The following is an 18580-nucleotide window of genomic DNA, read 5'->3' as shown; positions in this document are numbered from 1 at the left end:
TATATTACACTTACATTTAAGAGGAAATAAATCAACTTAAAATTACTACATATATCTGACTGTATGTAATTATTTGCTTTTGTATTTTTTTTCCAGCTAGTTTATTCCTTCAATTCTTTTCTTTCTTTTTTACTCTGTTTTTTTAAGTTTAAAATCTATAAATATAAAGATGCAGAGAATTTCAGATTTGTTTATAATTTCAATTAATGTTATTATAATGCTTTTTTAAATTTTTTGTTGTGTTTTTGTTTTCAAACTAATTTTATTTATTTTATCAGTTTAAAATTCTAGTATGGGCATTTTATATTACATTCACTTTTAAGAAGATATAAAACAACTTTAAATTACTATATATATATATATATATATATATATGACTAAAAAGTTTGAAAATTAGAAATCAGCATTATCACTTCTTTGAACTGTTTAATAAAGAATTTTAAACAGTTTATCAACGATTTTAAAAGATTTAACAATGATTTCTAAACTATTTAAAAATTACTTTCTAAAAATCGTTGATATTTTTATCCTTCTTTTTTACTAAAACAAACAACAAAAACCACTTCATAGCATTAAAAATGAAACAACGATTTTCTAAGATTCATTAACCAAAAGTTTACATTTTTTTTATTACTGCAAAGCAATGACAAAATTTGTACTGAACATTCTATAATTTATAAAAAATTCATTTATAAGATTTTGCAGGAACTCTTACAAGAACAAGATGGCAAAAATTGTTTTTCTTAATTAAGTGTACTTAATTAGTAGCTTTGCACATCTCTTAATATTGACATTTAGAAAGGGTGGAGTTCTAAAATAAGTGGATATGATCTTAAAAGATGCAGATAGTGTGTGTATATTATCTTAAACCGTCAAAAGTTGAAATTTGAAGTTAAAAAATGCTTAAAATTACAATCGAGTACAATGACAATATACCTGAGAATACTTTGGAAATTGAAAATCTACATTAGCCCTCCTTTCAACTGTTCAATAAAGAGTTTTGAACTGTTCATAAATGATTTTGAAAGAATTAACAATCTAACCTATTTCACAATGATTTTCTAGAAGTTGTTGTTTGTTTTAGCCTTCTCTCTTTTTCTGAAAATAAGAACAAACAACAAAAAAAATTATGGCACTAAAGATATATATATAACAATGATTTTCGAAAATTTATTAACCAGAAGTTCATATTTCTTGTGACTACAAAACAATAACAAAATCATTAAATATTCACTGCTTTGTGATAATTCATAGACTAAGTTCTTTTTATTTATAATTAATGAGTTAGTTACTATTATTAGAGGAACAAAATGGCAAAAATTGTATTTCTTTATTAAGTATACTTAATTTTCATCTTTGAGCATCTCTTGATATTGACATTTAGAAAGGGTGGAGCTCTAAGCAGATGGCTTTGATCTTAGAAGATGCAAAGAGTGTATATTATCTCAAAATGTCAAAAGTTGAAATTCGTAATTCCTCCAACTATTCTGGAAAGGTGTTGATTAATTGGATGTCATGTTAAGAACACAAAACTAGAAAATTACTAGTAATAGTGACAAAGAGCTATTTTTACTTCTTTCAACGCTTATTTTGAATGTTATTGTCTTAATTATTCAGCTGTGAAATCGTTAGCTTAAATAATTTATTAGTGGATCTTCAGATGTATAAGGAAAAAAAAACAGTACAATTTTTTTTTTATATTTGGAAAGAAAACATTAAACTGTTTTAATTATGTCCTAAACAAATTAAACAAAACTAAGTTTGTTTTCGCAATGGTTTAATTTAATATTACTTTTTTGATATGACATTTACAATAAAAGATTACTAAATACTTAGTATTAAAAAATCATATTAATGTTTACTTTCATAAAAATATGTCAGGTTGCGTTTTTTTTCTAATTAAAAGTTTTAAAAAAATCAAATTTTGATTTCTGTTACAAATAATAACAAATTTAAAGTTTAATTTTTTAAAAAAAGAAATATTGGATTGAAAATAGCAGTAGTTTACAAGATGAAATGTGCGACGTAAAATGTCCGCGCTTTAGAACTTATTTCAAAATGTATAATTCGATATTTAATATGAAGATGTAGCAACTTGAACCACGTTGTTCTTGCAGAATATTAAAGATGTAACATTTCATTCATCTGAAAGAGCCATCTTCCTGACCGAATATTCAAACAGATTGTAAAACAGCAATATTTTATTTTCAATGCAGAAATTACATTTTTGAAACTGAATTGCTAATACAGTTTTGCATCACACGCTCGATAAAAATAACCATTTATAATTTTCTATATTTTTTTTGTTTATTTCGATACCATAAGTGTTACAAATACAGTACTTGCTAGCTTTTGTATTCTTTTATTTTCACAGACATACACAGACGAACGATAAACAAAAACAATAATAACAAGAAAAAGTCGTTTGGGTTACCTAGCAACCAGCCTGAGTTGTAGTTATTATTTTCACAAGAGTTGGCAGACGATTTAAAACAATTATTTAAACTAACTGTTTATTGATAACGGAACAGTACTGACCAAGTTATTGTAACGCTTTCGTTTCTTTTTTTATTTATTAAGTCCCGCAGTAAACTGATCGTTAAGACACGCTTCCCAGTAGAGCATCAAAGTCAAGCATCACTGGCTGGTCAGTGTGCTGGTGTATGACCACTTGGATCAGTCTGCGAAGGGTCCGAGGGTGTGTGGAATCGGTCTTCGTTAAACTGTTCGACAGTAAAGTGCGCAGTAAAATTTCGCGCGCAAGTCGTCGAGCTACCGAAGTGGGAGTGCCATCCCCTCTGCAGAGGATCAAAATTGTAACGGCATGTCTTCGAATCATCCTCTGGGACCTGTTTCCCAGACTGTCGTAAATAGCCCAATGTGCTGCTCTAGTGCGATGTAAATAAACTACAACTAAAACTACAACATCTTTTTTCATTTAATTTAAAATTTATTATAACAGTTGCTATGAAGTAATTCTTTTAGTCATATAGTCGAGAATATTTTTAATTTTATAACAAAAGCAGACTGCTTGTACGTGAATTGTATATCAATATTTATACAATATGAGACTTAGACAAACTTACAGTTGTCTACTGAATAAGGTTTGTTGCACTTAATTCTGTTCAGAAAAATTAAGTAAATCTTTGGAATTAATGGCATAGGATCACCGTTTCACCATTTTCCTGCATAGATGAAAGTGTATTAGATAGACATAGATGAAATATATTAAAGTGTATTAGATTACATAGATGAAATATATTAAATCGAGACCAAAAACCTGGCACTCTCTCACCCAAATACTAAAACAGTCGTGTGACAGAAAAAGTTTAATAAAATATGATACAAAAAATAAAGAACTCTTGTTTTACCTTATATCCTTAAAGCATTTCAAAAACCGAATTTTTATAATATAATTTAACCAATAAAGCGATGATTGAGTGGTTAAAGCACTGAACTGTCAATGTAAAAAACTATGGTTCAATCCTCAGTGGCGGCTTGGGCCTACTTAGAAGAAATACTTAGAGGATTCAATAAAGACACTTAGAGGTTTCACGAAATACTTAGAAGATTCAATAAAAACACTTAGATGTTTCAAGAAATACTTCGAGGATTCAATAAAGACACTTAGAGGTTTCTAGAAATACTTAGAGGATTCAATAAAGACACTTAGAGGTTTCAAGAAATACTTAGAGGATCAAGAAATACTTAGATTTAGAGGTGTATAGTTCATTCGAATTTTCATACTTAGCAATGAAGTTTGAGAGACCGACATTAAATTTCGAAAGAAAATAAGTATTTTGGAACATCCTATTGGAGAAAAATAATCAATAGTCTTATGACTTGTATCGATTATTTTGGTTGTCGTTTGCAATAATAGCATAAAATTTCGTGAACCTAGCTTAAATATTTATGAATGTAAGGACATTTTCTAAAAAAAATTTAATTTATTTGTCTTACTATAATTTTGAAAATATTTAATAGAATTTAACAAAAATTTTAGAGCAATTTGAAATTGTTCACAAAATTATTAGTTTAAAATTTGAAAAAATTTTGTTATAAAATGCTTAAAATACGTATTTAAAAAGGTTCTTTTATANAATATTTATGAATGTAAGGACATTTTTTTAAAAAAAAATTAATTTATTTGTCTTACTATAATTTTGAAAATATTTAATAGAATTTAACAAAAATCTTAGAGCAATTTGAAATTGTTCACAAAATTATTAGTTTAAAATTTGAAAAAATTTTGTTATAAAATGCTTAAAATACGTATTTAAAAAGGTTCTTTTATACACAGCATACGTGGAAAATTTTGAATTTTATTTATTTATTTTTTTATATTTATAATTTTTAATTTTGTATTAAATCGTATTTGGAAACTAATGGAATAAGTCAATTTAAATATCTTAAAAATTTAAAACGTTTCAAGAAATTTTCTGAGCAATTTTTGTATTTTTTTTTTAAATAAAGCTAAAAACGTTTTACACACAAGTTTCATTTTGTATAATGAAACTAGGTTTATTAAAAATGGCGCCAATATACACCCGAGACTATAAAATGAAATTTGTGAAAAACCCTAATTCTTCTACGTTTTTTTTAAAAAGTACAAAAATTACTTTGAAAATTGCTTGAAACTTTTTAAATTTTTAAGATATTCAAACCAGACTTTTTTCATAAGTTGCCAAATACGATCTAATTCACTTAGAACGGCAAGAAATTGTTATTTTAAACAACTTTCGACATTCAGAATCATAAGGCTTACATTATAGACACATAAGTAGTCTAAAATCACTGATGAATTTTTAGAATAGTTAAGATTTATTTTTGTACGATATATTTTCGTTAGTTAAAAGAACTTTCTAGAACCAATCAATGAACGTCATTTTAAAAATAAGAATAGAGAACTCAAGATGTTTGTGAATGGCACCATGCCATTAAATCAGTTTTTTTAGTTTTTTTAACACGCGAGGTTTTTGTTTATCAGTTGTCTGTACTGTTGTCATAGTAACTTTGTTTTAATAAAGATATTCACAATTTTATTTTTAAAAAATCCTTTTCGTACTGGAAACTCACGTTTTTCATATGAAAATTAATCTTCTCTAGGTGATCGATGATTTTAAGTCGCAGCAAAAATGTTCAAATCATGCAATTTGTTTTCAAATGTAATTAAAATAATACCTGAATTAGAATTAATAATTATTTATTTCCAAGAAATTATATTTTTAATCTTTCTGACACTCGAAACAAGAATTCTTAGTTAATTTCAATGGAACATCTGAATAATTGAATTTATATAGGTGATAAGAAAAGTATATCTATCCTTCACAAGTGGAAGTACGTCTCACTTGAACATGTATTCATTTCCAGTGGATCCCATCCCATGTGGATCTATTTGGTAACGAGAAGGCAGACTGTCTAGCAAAGGACGGTTGCAACCTGCCACCCTCTGCATCAGATGAACTTACCTACCTAGAACTTTTTTCTCAGATGAAAAACTTAAATAGGAGGATTTGGCCGGTGCCTCCCACTCATGATTGGTATAGGGCTAGTAAGTCGGGACAGTCGTTGATTCTACCATGCGACAGATCAACCAATACTTGCCTTTCACGCTTTGCTAATGGACATCTAAAATGTCTTACTTTTTCTCCGGGTATAAAATCCTACCCACTTTGCGCAATATTTTTTTTTCTAATGCCCACCTTTAGAATGACCTTTCGTCACACAGGGCAGATTTGTTGGCCACTCTTTCAGGGGCACCATATTAGGTGGGCCAACGTTGCTCCCACAGTAAGGACAGATAGTACAGAGAAGGAATGAACATCCATGCCTTGCCCGGAATTCGAACCCAGAACATCTCTGATGCAAGGGCAGTTCCCTAACACACTGCCCTTGGCCGGCTCTCCTTGCCCAATATGAAGAATATAAATCCATCTTTTTGCCCTTATCTTTTTCAATTTCCCCTTTTATATTTTTTTATCTTTTATGATATTCTAAATAAAACTTTCGCAATAAACTATATATTTTATCTACTATTTGTAAATTATTTTTCAAAATATTTCTACCTTTTCAAAATAATAGCGGGATGTTTCCCAGACCGTCGCCAATAGCCCATTGTGCAGCTCTAGTGCGACGTAAATGAACAACAACAGCAACAACAAATAATAGCTAGCATATAATTAATTGAGTGACATGGTCTCAAAGCCAGATTAATCAGAAAATTTGTAAATGACTATGATCGAAAACAGCTACTTTATTATTAATTTTCATAAATTCCGGATTTTTTTTTCTTATTTATAGTAACAAATAAGAATTATAACAAATTTTTTAAAAAGTAAAATGAAAAGTTTTTACTTCATTTCAATTCATTTTCAAAATATTTCAAACTCTATTGGGCTTCTTTTTTTTTCCTCAAAAATAATTACCTGTTTTTTTTAAAAGCCTGCTCCAACGATTTAAGAAGAGAAGAAAAAACAACTTTTACAAAAAAAATAATTAAAAAAAAGTTTCACCGAACATTAATTCCTGATATTTTTTAAAACTCCTGCTAAGTTTTATTTCTCAATTACATTGTTTTGAAACAAAGATATTACAAAATATATACAACCTGAGATGCTATTAGCAAAAACGAAAAGATAATAAAACGATTGTTACCCTTTTTTTCTTCGTATATGAAGACATAGGTAGCTTAAATCAGTACACAGATCATACTTACATAACCATTTATTGCAATGGAAAAAAAAACGGTAGTTTCTCAAAGAAAATTATTAGTTCCATTCATTTTACATACTTAAATATGCTTCCACTCAGTACTTATAATAATAGTGATTGAGTTGATTTTATTACTTTCTTTTTTTCCTGGAATTCTTCTAGTAAATCAAAATCAGAATAACAACTTGAAAAAAAATGGAATGTTTCCATCTGCTTAATGTCTTCTTTAATGTCATGTCATAAAAAACTTAGCAATACGAACTTCACACACAATCATTTATTTACATCTGAAGACCTTAATTTTTTTATTTTATTTAAGCTTGGCAAATTAAGCATTAAAAAAATCGATGGTTGTTTTATTTATTTATTTTTAAATCAGTACGATAAATTAACTAGACCAACAAAAAAAAAACGAACTTCTAAATTAAGTGAATTAAATTGCACTGTTGGTAGAGATAATTTAAGGAATAGTGGGAAAGGTCAATGAAAACAAACAAGTATGTCCAAGTCGTTCTTGATTGTCTTAAGTCGTGATTATGTTCGCACCTTTAACTCCTATTTCGCACGTCCCACTTCCTTGGAACTAGAGTAATTGCTTTTCCTTGTTAATATTATGCTTTAACCTTAAGACATCATTCAGAAAAACAAAATAATTGCTTTGCATAGGAATTTACATTGTATTGTTTTGTATCTAAGATTGTGGAATTCATGCGACTGATGAATATCAGGCGAATAACCATCTTATGTTCGAAGGTACCCATGGATTGGCGCAAAACGATTAATTATAGCGAAATTATAAAAAAAAAAGAATTATTTTAAAATAATTTAGCTTTAAAGTTGAATTTTAATAAGGAGAATAAAAATACACACATCCTCTAGATCAGGGATGGCGAAACAATGGCACGCGTGCCATTTATGGCACGTGACACAATATTTTGGGCACGCCACCGATCACAAAGTTCACTATAAAGCATATTAACAATTAAATTAAAATTCACAAAAAAATTAACAATTAATGTCAAAAAAGCAATTAATAACCATAAAAAAACAAGCTAACAATAAATAACTGGCATAAAAAAAATTAACAGTTCTGCTTAAACTAACATCTTATAACCCTAATATAAGTTACTTGTCATCTAATCTGCAACAACAGAAGTCACACTGATGTTACTTTAAGTTGAATTACCCTTATAACTGAGGCATTGCAAAATATATTTTTTTTTCGTAGTAAATAAAGAGTTTTGAGTTGATAGTAATTAGTATTATTATTTACTCAATAATCACGAAGTCAAAACTATTTGTCGGCACGTCTATGACCTCATTAAACAATTTTTTAGAAAAAGTGGCACGTTGGTGCATAAATGTTCGCCACCCCTGCTCTAGATGGATCTAAAGCCCTGGATAAAAAGGCAACAGGCTGCCATCTTGGTGACTGCAACTCTCTACTAAGAAATCTGGAGTTTCTATTCTTAAACGCCACTTTTTATTGATCAATATTTTCATATTTTTGAAGATAACTTAAATATTCACAATTTATTTTTTTCTCCCCGAAATTGTCTGTTTTATTTTTATTCTATTCAGTGAAAATAATACCAAATCTACAAGTAATAACTCATTCTACAAGTTAACAATCTACAAGTTACTTTCTCATTTCGTCTTTCATAATCTACTATAATTTTTTTTCTTTTTCTTAAATCCTTGAAATTTCTTGTAGTCAGGTTATTTATGAGGTTTAGCAGGTGGTGTGATTCGCGAATTTAAATCGTTTTGGACATTATTATCAGTATTCAAAGAAGAAAAAAACAATGCCAATTATTATATTTGGTCTCTTATAATAAAGAATTACTTAAACTTTAAGTACAGTTAGTTGAATTTAAAATGAAATCTCAATTAAAATTTTAGATGCAAATAACAGAATCGAAAAATATTTTAAAATTGCTGTTCAATTTTTGAAATAATAAATTAAATAAAAATGTATTAATCAATTAAATATAAAACAGTACTTTTGAATTTCACCGGTGAAAGTAAATTGAGATATTTTATTTATTTATTTTTATGTTTTCTTCTATGTTTTCTTAAATAGCTGTCACCTAAAAAAAAATAAAGAAAGAAAGACTTGAAATTATTTGCACTTGCAGAATTTGCATTGACGAATTTATCGCAATCAATAAAAACTACTGAGAAAAGCAAGTCCGAAAGCATCAAAATCAAAAGATGTTTAAGTGCCGTAGGAAACAAAAAGAAATTGAAAAGCCGACTATTAAAAATACTGCCAAGTTTGTTAAAGCAGTACAACTGGTTTTGACATTTTTTACTCCGCTTTCTTGAATACATATTCACTGAATTTCGATAGCGGTTTTGTTTCATCCTTGCTTAAATATTAATTTGCTATCCAAAATGTACATACTTTTTTGCTTCATTCCAGATAAAGATTCTAAATATATATATAAGTATAGATTAAATATATATATTTCTAAGGATTCCAAGTGTATATATATGAAGAAAGGTATTAAACATAGATATCAAGGTTTCTAAACGTTACACCCTACTCGGAGAAAAAAATTCTGATAAAGCTAACGTATTGTGTGATAAAAACATTTCTGGTAAAAAAAATAATGAAACTAAAACAAACACAATTCTGGTTATAAAACCAAAATATACGATATTTGAACCTTTTTTTTCTTCTTTTGTTAATTTTTCTGTTCATTCAAAAGTATAGTTCTTCAAAATATAGTTCTGTTCATTCAAAAATATAGTTTCGACACATTTTGTAAAAAATACGAAATTAAAAGTGAATTTTTACAGCAATATTTATTTAGTGTAATTCAGTGATTTTACGGTAATTATTACTGCAAAAATTATCGTATATGAGATTTTTTGTTCAACATGATCTGGTAAGAATGGATTTTTCGATAAAAAGTACTAGCACCTTGAAAATTTTTTACAGCAAAAACCCCCAACAAAATTTTCTACATTGTAGATTATTGAATAAAATAATCGATACAATAACTAAAATCTCAAAATCAACATTGTTATTTCAAATAACAATATTTCGCCTCAGAATGAAAAATTTAACTTAGATGAAAAAAGAACTCAATTCTTCTTTGTTTTCTTGAATAAAGAATTGCCTCTAGGTCTCGAAAGTGTGTCTCAATTATAAATAATACTGATATATTTATAACTGAGATTCATTATTTTAATGCAACTATTTTAAGGCCCCTGCCACCACCCCTTTTTCTGGTGCTACGTTAGACGTTATATATTTATGCGTATGGATTCTTAGATATTATAGAAAAATAATATTATAGTAGTAAGGTAAAAACTGCAGTGCTTTGGAATATGCCAGAAAAATGACAATTATTATTTTACTGCAACTATTTTAAGGCCGCTGTCACAATCCCTTTTTTTCTGGGGTTACGTCAGCCTTTTATATATTTATGTGTATGGATTCTTAGATATTATAAAAAAATAATATTATAGTAAGGTAAAAACTGCAGTGCTTTGGAATATGCCATAAAAGTGACAAAAAGTAACGTTAATCTTAAAAAACTGACACCATCCATTTTATTAAGTTTTATTTTTTACACAAGTGGATTTCATTTATTAACAATTCATCGTTGTACAACTCATTTCCACCTAAAATTAATAAAACGTTAGGACTAAGGTAAAACTTATATTATAAACAAAAGATACACTTAAAGATACAAATTGAAATATTTCAGATAGTAATTTAATACCGTCGCTACGTGAATCAGAATCCAATAAAATTTAAAATTCATCCCTCTGAATAAATCTGATACAGCAATTGCGACATCGATTTTTTTAATAAAAAAAATATTCAAACAGTCAATTTGAAAAAATTTTGCCAACAAAAAATCACTCTTTTAGTTCTGCATTAAAATCAATGACCATGTTTCTTTTTTTTTTGTTTTTTTTTTCATTTGTTATCAAAATAATGTTTTTGAAAATAAGCGAATAAATGTACTACTGTTGCAACCTGAAGCCAATGCCTCTATGATCTTAAGCCATCAATTCATCGCCTGTGATCTTCACTACCAAATGGACTCTGAAAGATACATTGTAGCTGGCCCTTAAGGGACCAACACAAACGCACGCTATCTCGTCAGATTGCCAACTGCTTGCTGGCTAGGACGTACTGTTGACGAAACTTCAAGATGGAAATAAATAAATAAAATTATTCCTTACAATGAACTGTTGTAAATTGAAGAGTAAAACTAGTTTTTTTTCTTGTCTTATTTTTTTTAAATTTTTTTATAAGTAACAACCGGTTCTTTTACTTTCTTAGTTCAGATTTATGGAAGATTAAGGTCTTCCAGGATATTTAATGTAACCTGTGATTTGAGGATATGAACTTGGAAAGTGAAAACAGACGTCAACTCCTAAGCACGTGCTTTCACCTTCATTTGGGGGATTATTCCTTGGCGCTTGATAAATGTGATTATTTGAAGTCTACCTGCGTTCGACAGAACCATGAATATTTCAGAATTGCCCTTAGATGTATGATAATTCCCGTTTATTATTTTGGTGAAATGAAGTTTATGAGGAAATTGTAGTGCTTACAAATGTTTCGTTGAGAATACTAGAGTTTATCATGGTAGTGATTAAAATAAAGAATAGAAAGCATAAATTCAAACAGAAACCTTTTTAATCTTTGTTTACCAATGTTTCCACATTTACAGTAATTTTTTCTTAAATATTTTGTTAAAAATAAAACTAATGCCCTTAACTGAGATACACTTTAAATGCTTACAATACTTTGATACTCTTAATCTGTTTACAGCACTGAGCTCCAGAAAAAAAAGGATATTAGTCAGAATACCTTTTACTCTTATAACTGGATTTTCACGAACGGAATGCCAGTTCAAATTATTCATAAAGATGACTTGAAATGTGCTAATTATTTTGTGAACTATTTATTAAGTTAAAAAATTCAAAAAAAATTATTGAATAGTTCTGGTGAAATAAAAATTTTAAAAACAGCATTTTTAAGTACAACATTTTTCAAAATTGAACAATTAGATTTTGTATTTTGGGATTTAAATTACATAAATTAAAATAATATAAAGATGTATGTGTACCTTACAGTTCAAAATAGTTTCGACCTTAATTAAACTATTCGAGGTCAACCCTTTGAGGCATTTTATAATTGACAAATCGTACGTGAAATTCCGATCACTAGGACAAAAATTATTTAGGCTAACATTTTTTTTTCACAGTACGCATACTGAACTAGAAATAAAAAATATATTTCGATATATCATAAATTTTGATTGATATACTTAATTAAAAAGCAGAGTTAAAATTAAAATTGAGGGTCAATTATTTTTTAGGCTAACGAATGACCTTGAAGTCATTCTTATTATTCATATTATGTTAAATTTTTAGCTTTAGTTCTGATCATACAAATTTAAATTAAAATTTCCAAACAATTTTTGATTTATCATTTCATTTAGAAAATTTATTATTGTTTTCCTGAATTAAATTATTGTCAATTCTAAATGCAACAACGTCTAAGAAAAATAATTCAGATAACGTAAGGAGTAAGAATGAAAATTTCTGAGACTTAGGCTATTTCGGTACGATGTACAAGCTTGTACTTGTTCATTATGCCGAAACAGCTGAATATCTGATATCAACTATTTTTATTCCTCTTTATGATGATGTTGTCTGTTTTATTTATTCCATCTCTTCTTTGTTTTTCTATAAGTCATTCTAAATCATTCTTCGTTGATTTTAATGAAAGAATCAATATTGCGCGTAAAAATATCGAGCTAAATTTTGTAATAATTAAATAATTTGAAAAAAATTGGATAATTCTACTTAAAAAACAATGTCGTTTACGCCTTATTAGAGAACAAAATAAATAATCTCTGATAAAAAAATATTTTTTATTTTCTATAATTATTAAGCCTTTGCATTAATGTAATTCTAATAAATTTTTCAAAAATAAAATTTGACTATCCATTTTTTAATTATTTAAAATATCAAACGGGATACGCGAATTTATATAAAAAAATTTAAAAAAGTACTGTAAATTTTTCTAAAAAAAATTTATACAGTTTTATTCACTCTAAGTAAATAACCACGTAATACTTCATTAATGCTGTTAACAACTATAATAGTTTATGCTTTTTTTTTAAAATATATTCCCGAATCGTTAGATTAGTGTTAAAACCATCAGAACTGTATAACGGCTTTGTTTTTCTGTTTATTGATATCACATTAAAATAAAACTTCAACTGTAAAAACGTAAATGCTTGTTTTTAAGGTTTTTTCGGACATTGCACTGTAATAAAATGCATGACTATTCATTCAGCTGCTCTTAGAAATATCGTTTCGTCTCTACCGATATTTATAGCTGTTTGTTTTCTAATAAATAGTTCGTGAACTACTGTCAAGACAAGAATCGGTTACTTCATAAAATACAACAACTTTAGACATCCTTTTTAACTTTATTAAAAAATGCCCTATGTTTGAATGGTTATTCCATAGAAATGCTTATGTTTGTTAATGCCATTACAGGCATTGCATATTTCCTAGCTTTATAAATTTTTTTAATTTCGCAAATGTAATTTTTTTAATCATTCTTAATCCTGTTATAATTAAGTTAAAACAAATATTTAATTTTATCACATTTTATAAAAAGGGAATTTATAAATCTTTTCTTAACAGACAATGTAGCAGCTAACTTTTTATTCAATACAAATGTTAAACTCATTTATTCAGTTTCGCTACTATTTGAATATCAAAATCTATTAATAACTTTATTTTCCTTTAAGCTGCTTTATTTCTCAAACCACAAAAATGTTTCAGTAACAGGGTTATATTAAATTTATCGGTTTTATTAGTGACTAGGTTGTAGCCAGGTTATTTAAAATTTAATATTAATAACGCTTGGTTGGCTTTATTTTTGGCGACACTATCTATCGATAACTTGTCATATTTTGGATCCCTTCGCTTTTTTAAAAAATGCTTAATATTTTATTTTGTTTTTGAAGTTATAAATTATAAATGTGGACATGTAAGTTAATTTTTAAAATGCTGCCTAATACAGAAGAATGATTTTCTTCGATCATATCTCAGCATTTTTCTTGATTTAGTTCAACGGCAATGTATTGAATTTGACTATTAGCATCCGGCACGATAATGCTGTTAATTTAACTAAAAAATTAAAATAATTTAATTTACGTATGCATATTAATTTCAATACTTGCAGTGAGGGTAAAAAAAGAATCCCTCTGATTAACTTTCAATGTTAGAGATCGGAATTTCATTTACTAAAATGCAAATATCAATAATTGAAGAAACCACTTAAGATATACTAATTACACGGAGAAAAAAGTCTGGCAAAATTACCGTATTGTATAGTAATGTTATTTCTAGTAAAAAAATTCTAAATATAAGGTATTAATACCATTAATATAGTAATTTTTCCGTTAATAAAATAACGACTTACCGGAAATTCTGGTTTTTAAAATTGTAATTCTTGTTACTATGGTTGTAGTTAATTATACTACTACTATTACTATCTTGTGACTATTACTGTAGTTAATTATCTATAGTAAAAAATACAAACCAGATAGGTAAATTTAGTCGAAAAAATGCTTTTTATGACATTCTCTAAGGTGTCATGATTAAATGTCCAAATTTTACCAAAATTTTACCAAATTTTACCGTTTAAAAAATTTCATCATAAGTCATAAAACCATAATTTATTTAATTTTCTCCAAATCATTACCAAAGCGCTTCGGTAAAAATTATCGAGCCCCCATAGAGTCGGGAACACGGTATATATTACCATATTCTGGTAATTTGAATCATACTTTTTTTTCTCGGTGTTAATAAGCATTATTTATTAATTTATAAAATAAGACATGATCTCTAAATAATCTTGTCTTTTATGTTTAATTCTTGTCTTTTAATTTAAATCTTTTTTTTTTTCTTTTTAATTTAAGCATCTTAACCCTAGAATATCTAAAAAAAATTCAAGTAGTTAAAATCTGATCCCAGTTAAAACAAATAGAAATTAAGGGCTGGGATAGTCAGGCTGGTAGCATGTTGGACTCGTGTTCATGAGAACGTTAGTTCGTATCCCGACTGCCGAACAATCCCCATGCATTAAATGGTGACTGGTGCAAGTTAAATCTGTCGGCGTCACAAAGTTCTCCACATTCCCTTTACAAATCAATGCCTCTCAGGCACGTATATAACGAATAGTAAACAACAATAACAAGTAGTAAATGCAAAATAATTTTAATCACTGATAAACTCGTTTGCCCAAAAATCATTTCACGCAATATTTTTTTTATATATAGTTAGTTACATTTAATTATTATAATTTTAGTGGCGAAAATTTTTAATAACATATAGATATGCTTAAATCCTTTTAAACATCGCGATTTCAAATGACATGAATCTGAAACTTAAAATAAATACATGAAATAATTCCTAAGAAATAACAATAAAAAAATAATCGTAACTTTTAATAGTATTTTTAAATTATAATATAGTAAAAAGANTTTTTTTTTTTTTTTTTTTTTTTTTTTTTTTTTTTTTTAAATTTAAGCTTTTTAACCCTAGAATATCTAAAGAAAAAAACTCGAGTATTTAAAATCTGATCCCAGTTAAAACAAATAGAAATTAAGGGCCGGGATAGTCAGGTTGGTAGCATGTTGGACTTGTGCTCATGAGAACGTTAGTTCGTATCCCGACTACCGAAGAATCCCCATGCATTAAATGGTGACTGGTGCACGTTAAATCTGTCGGCGTCACAAAGTTCTCCACATTCCCTTTACAAATCAATACCTCTCAGGCACGTATGTAACGAATAGTAAACAACAATAACAAGTAGTAAATGCAAAATAATTTTAATCACTGATAAACTCGTTTACCCAAAAATCATTTCACGCAATATTTTTTTTATATATAGTTAGTTATACTTAATTATTATAATTTTAGTGGCGAAAATTTTTAATAACATATAGATATGCTTAAATCCTTTTAAACATCGCGATTTCAAATGACATAGATCTGAAGCTTAAAATAAATACATGAAATAATTCCTAAGAAATAACAATAAAAAAATTATCGTAACTTTTACTAGTATTTTTAAATTATAATATAGTAAAAAGAACTATTTATTCTCAATAGTAGGGTGTATTTTTAAATTATTGTTTCTTAAAACCCTCGTTTATAAGTTCTATTTCTTATTATTTAAAATTTCTTAGTCAATGGAAGGCAAAACAATGATACTTTACAGATTATTTTTTGCACATTATACTTAGAGACACATGATAAAAGAAGAACACGAATGTTAAGATCTTAAAGATGCTAACTATTTGAACTTCTTTATTAACGTGCCGTTTCTAATAAGCAAACTGATCGTTAAATTTATACCTATTTACTGTTATGGTATAATTATTTACGGTTTACATTCTAAATATTATTATTCCCACTGGTATGTATGCCATTTTTATTTGAATACACAATAATAAAGCATTTCCTAGAGCTTTAGGTTAAACTAGTTTCTTCTATTTTCCTGGATTAACCCACAGTTTTCTAGTTTAATTTTCTGAAGTAGCCTTTCTCCCTAACTGTTTTTGTCACGCACAATAGTAGCATGCAATTCCTAACCATTTGTATGAAATCAAACGACAATTTAAATGGATTATACTGAAATTGCATGTTTTGCATTTTAATTTTTTTTTTCCTAAAAGTGCTGCTAGAAAATATGAATTCAGAACGATGCTGAAATATCATTTTCAAATTCAGAAAAAATTTATCCATTTTAAGTGGGAGTTCAACTGTTCGAATATGTGTTGCAATGCCTTAAAACAAAATATCTTAGAAGATCACTTTCCTTAAGCAAGGAATGAAATTTCGGACTTATGCCAATATCCTATGGACACAATTAACTTGCTAAAAAATTGCGGCTGATTCTTTAAATCACTTTAAAAACCATAACAAAAACTTACAGGGAAAAATTCAAATCCCGGAAAGCGCAATAGATCATCTTACTTTCAAGTAGACAAAAAAAAAAGGGGGGGGGGAATGTTGAGTGGTTCAACTTTCACTTAGAGTTCAAAAATTTAAACTCAAATGCTTTCTAAAGTGTTTCTATTTTTACTGCAACTATAAATGTGTGGAAATTACCTAAAAATGTTAAAGCACTAACAGCGATCCAGAGCATAGAGCAAACGTTTATTGACATTTTCGCAATGGACAGCAAGTTCACGCTGGGAGAGATCCGTTTTATTGATGAGAAGCTCTTGACCCTCCAACAAGCTCCGAGAACGATAGCATATGGTCTATAGACGCTTCAAACACTGCAACAATTGTTGAATCACTGCAACAAATCAAACACTGCAACAAATGTTCCAATTTAAAGTTTTGATTCTTCAGATTCCGTCAATTTGTAATGGGAAGGTTTAGCTCGAAGAAGAGTACTTAAACAAATTCACATATTTCAAAGTTATGCATACTTGAAATTTATTTTGCCTTTCGAAGTACTCTTAAGCAAAATTTCTTTAAAGTTAGTATGTATAACTAAATTTTTTCACATATTTATATCATTTTTAATGCTGAATTATTAACTTTTTATAGCCGTAGAAAATTTCTAATAATAATTTTTATCAAAAATATAATTTAATCCAAGCAACAACAAAAATTGCGAAAAGTGGCTATTAAACAAAAAGGCCTATCGATATCGATCACCGACTCATTAGGTTTGAGGAAAAAGTGGCTACTTAGTTATTAGAGTCTACCGGCCTCTGGCTACTAACTGACAATTTAAATTTTCAGGTCTACCTCTCTTAAAACCCATAATGATAAAATATTATCGTTTTAAGAAAAGTAATCACATCCATATATTGAAATGTTTTCTTTTTCATCAATATTTTGTAATTAACGCAGAACTATAGCTCGTTCACCAGGAGTTGGCACTTGGCTCCATCTCCTCTGATGCAGAATTCATTTCAGCCCGGGAGTAATAAGAGAAACATCTCCGAACTTGAAATTGAGACAACCCTTAATGCTCGCCAAACACAAACAGTGGCTTCTTTTTCAGTCACTTACATCGCTTTATCATCTGCTATTACACCTTTCGTTTCTCTAGCAAATTAAATATATTTTAAATTCAAAAACAACTGCTTGCCCAGCAAAATGTCTCAGAAAGGACAAACTATTCACTCAAAAGAGAGAAATATCATAAGAAATGGAGCGAAATATCATCAAATTTATGAAATATTTAATGTTAAAAAAATACAGATAAAGTTTGCGAAATAAATATTTTTGTCATACGATCGCCAAATAGCAGCCTTGTTCAGGTTTGCACACAACATTCTACCAAAAATAGCGAAATAGTATCGTCGCATACCACGCGATGAAGGCGGAGCCAAGTGCCAACTCCTGGTGAACGAGCTATATAGTTCGTTCACCAGGAGTTGGCACTTGGCTCCGCCTACATCACGTGGTATCGGATGATACTATTTCGCTATTTTGGGGAAGAAGGATGTGAACAAGGCTGCTATTTGGCGATCGTATGACAGAAATATTTATTTCTCAATCCTCATGTGCATATTTTGAGCATGTGCATTTTATTTCATAAACTTGTTGATATTTCTCTCTTTTTATTAAATAGTTTGTTCTTTTTGAGATATTTTGCTGGGGAAAAGTTTTTAAATATAAATTAGCTAGAATAACGAAAGGTATAATAGCTGATGATAAAGCGAAGTAAGTGACTGAAAAAGAATTCACTGNTTGAATACACAATAATAAAGCATTTCCTAGAACTTTAGGTTAAACTAGTTTCTTCTATTTTCCTGGATTAACCCGCGCAGTTTTCTAGTTT

This window comes from Parasteatoda tepidariorum, chromosome 1, assembly GCF_043381705.1.
Source record: "Parasteatoda tepidariorum isolate YZ-2023 chromosome 1, CAS_Ptep_4.0, whole genome shotgun sequence".
Classification (NCBI taxonomy): domain Eukaryota; kingdom Metazoa; phylum Arthropoda; class Arachnida; order Araneae; family Theridiidae; genus Parasteatoda; species Parasteatoda tepidariorum.
This window is presented reverse-complemented; position numbering follows the sequence as displayed.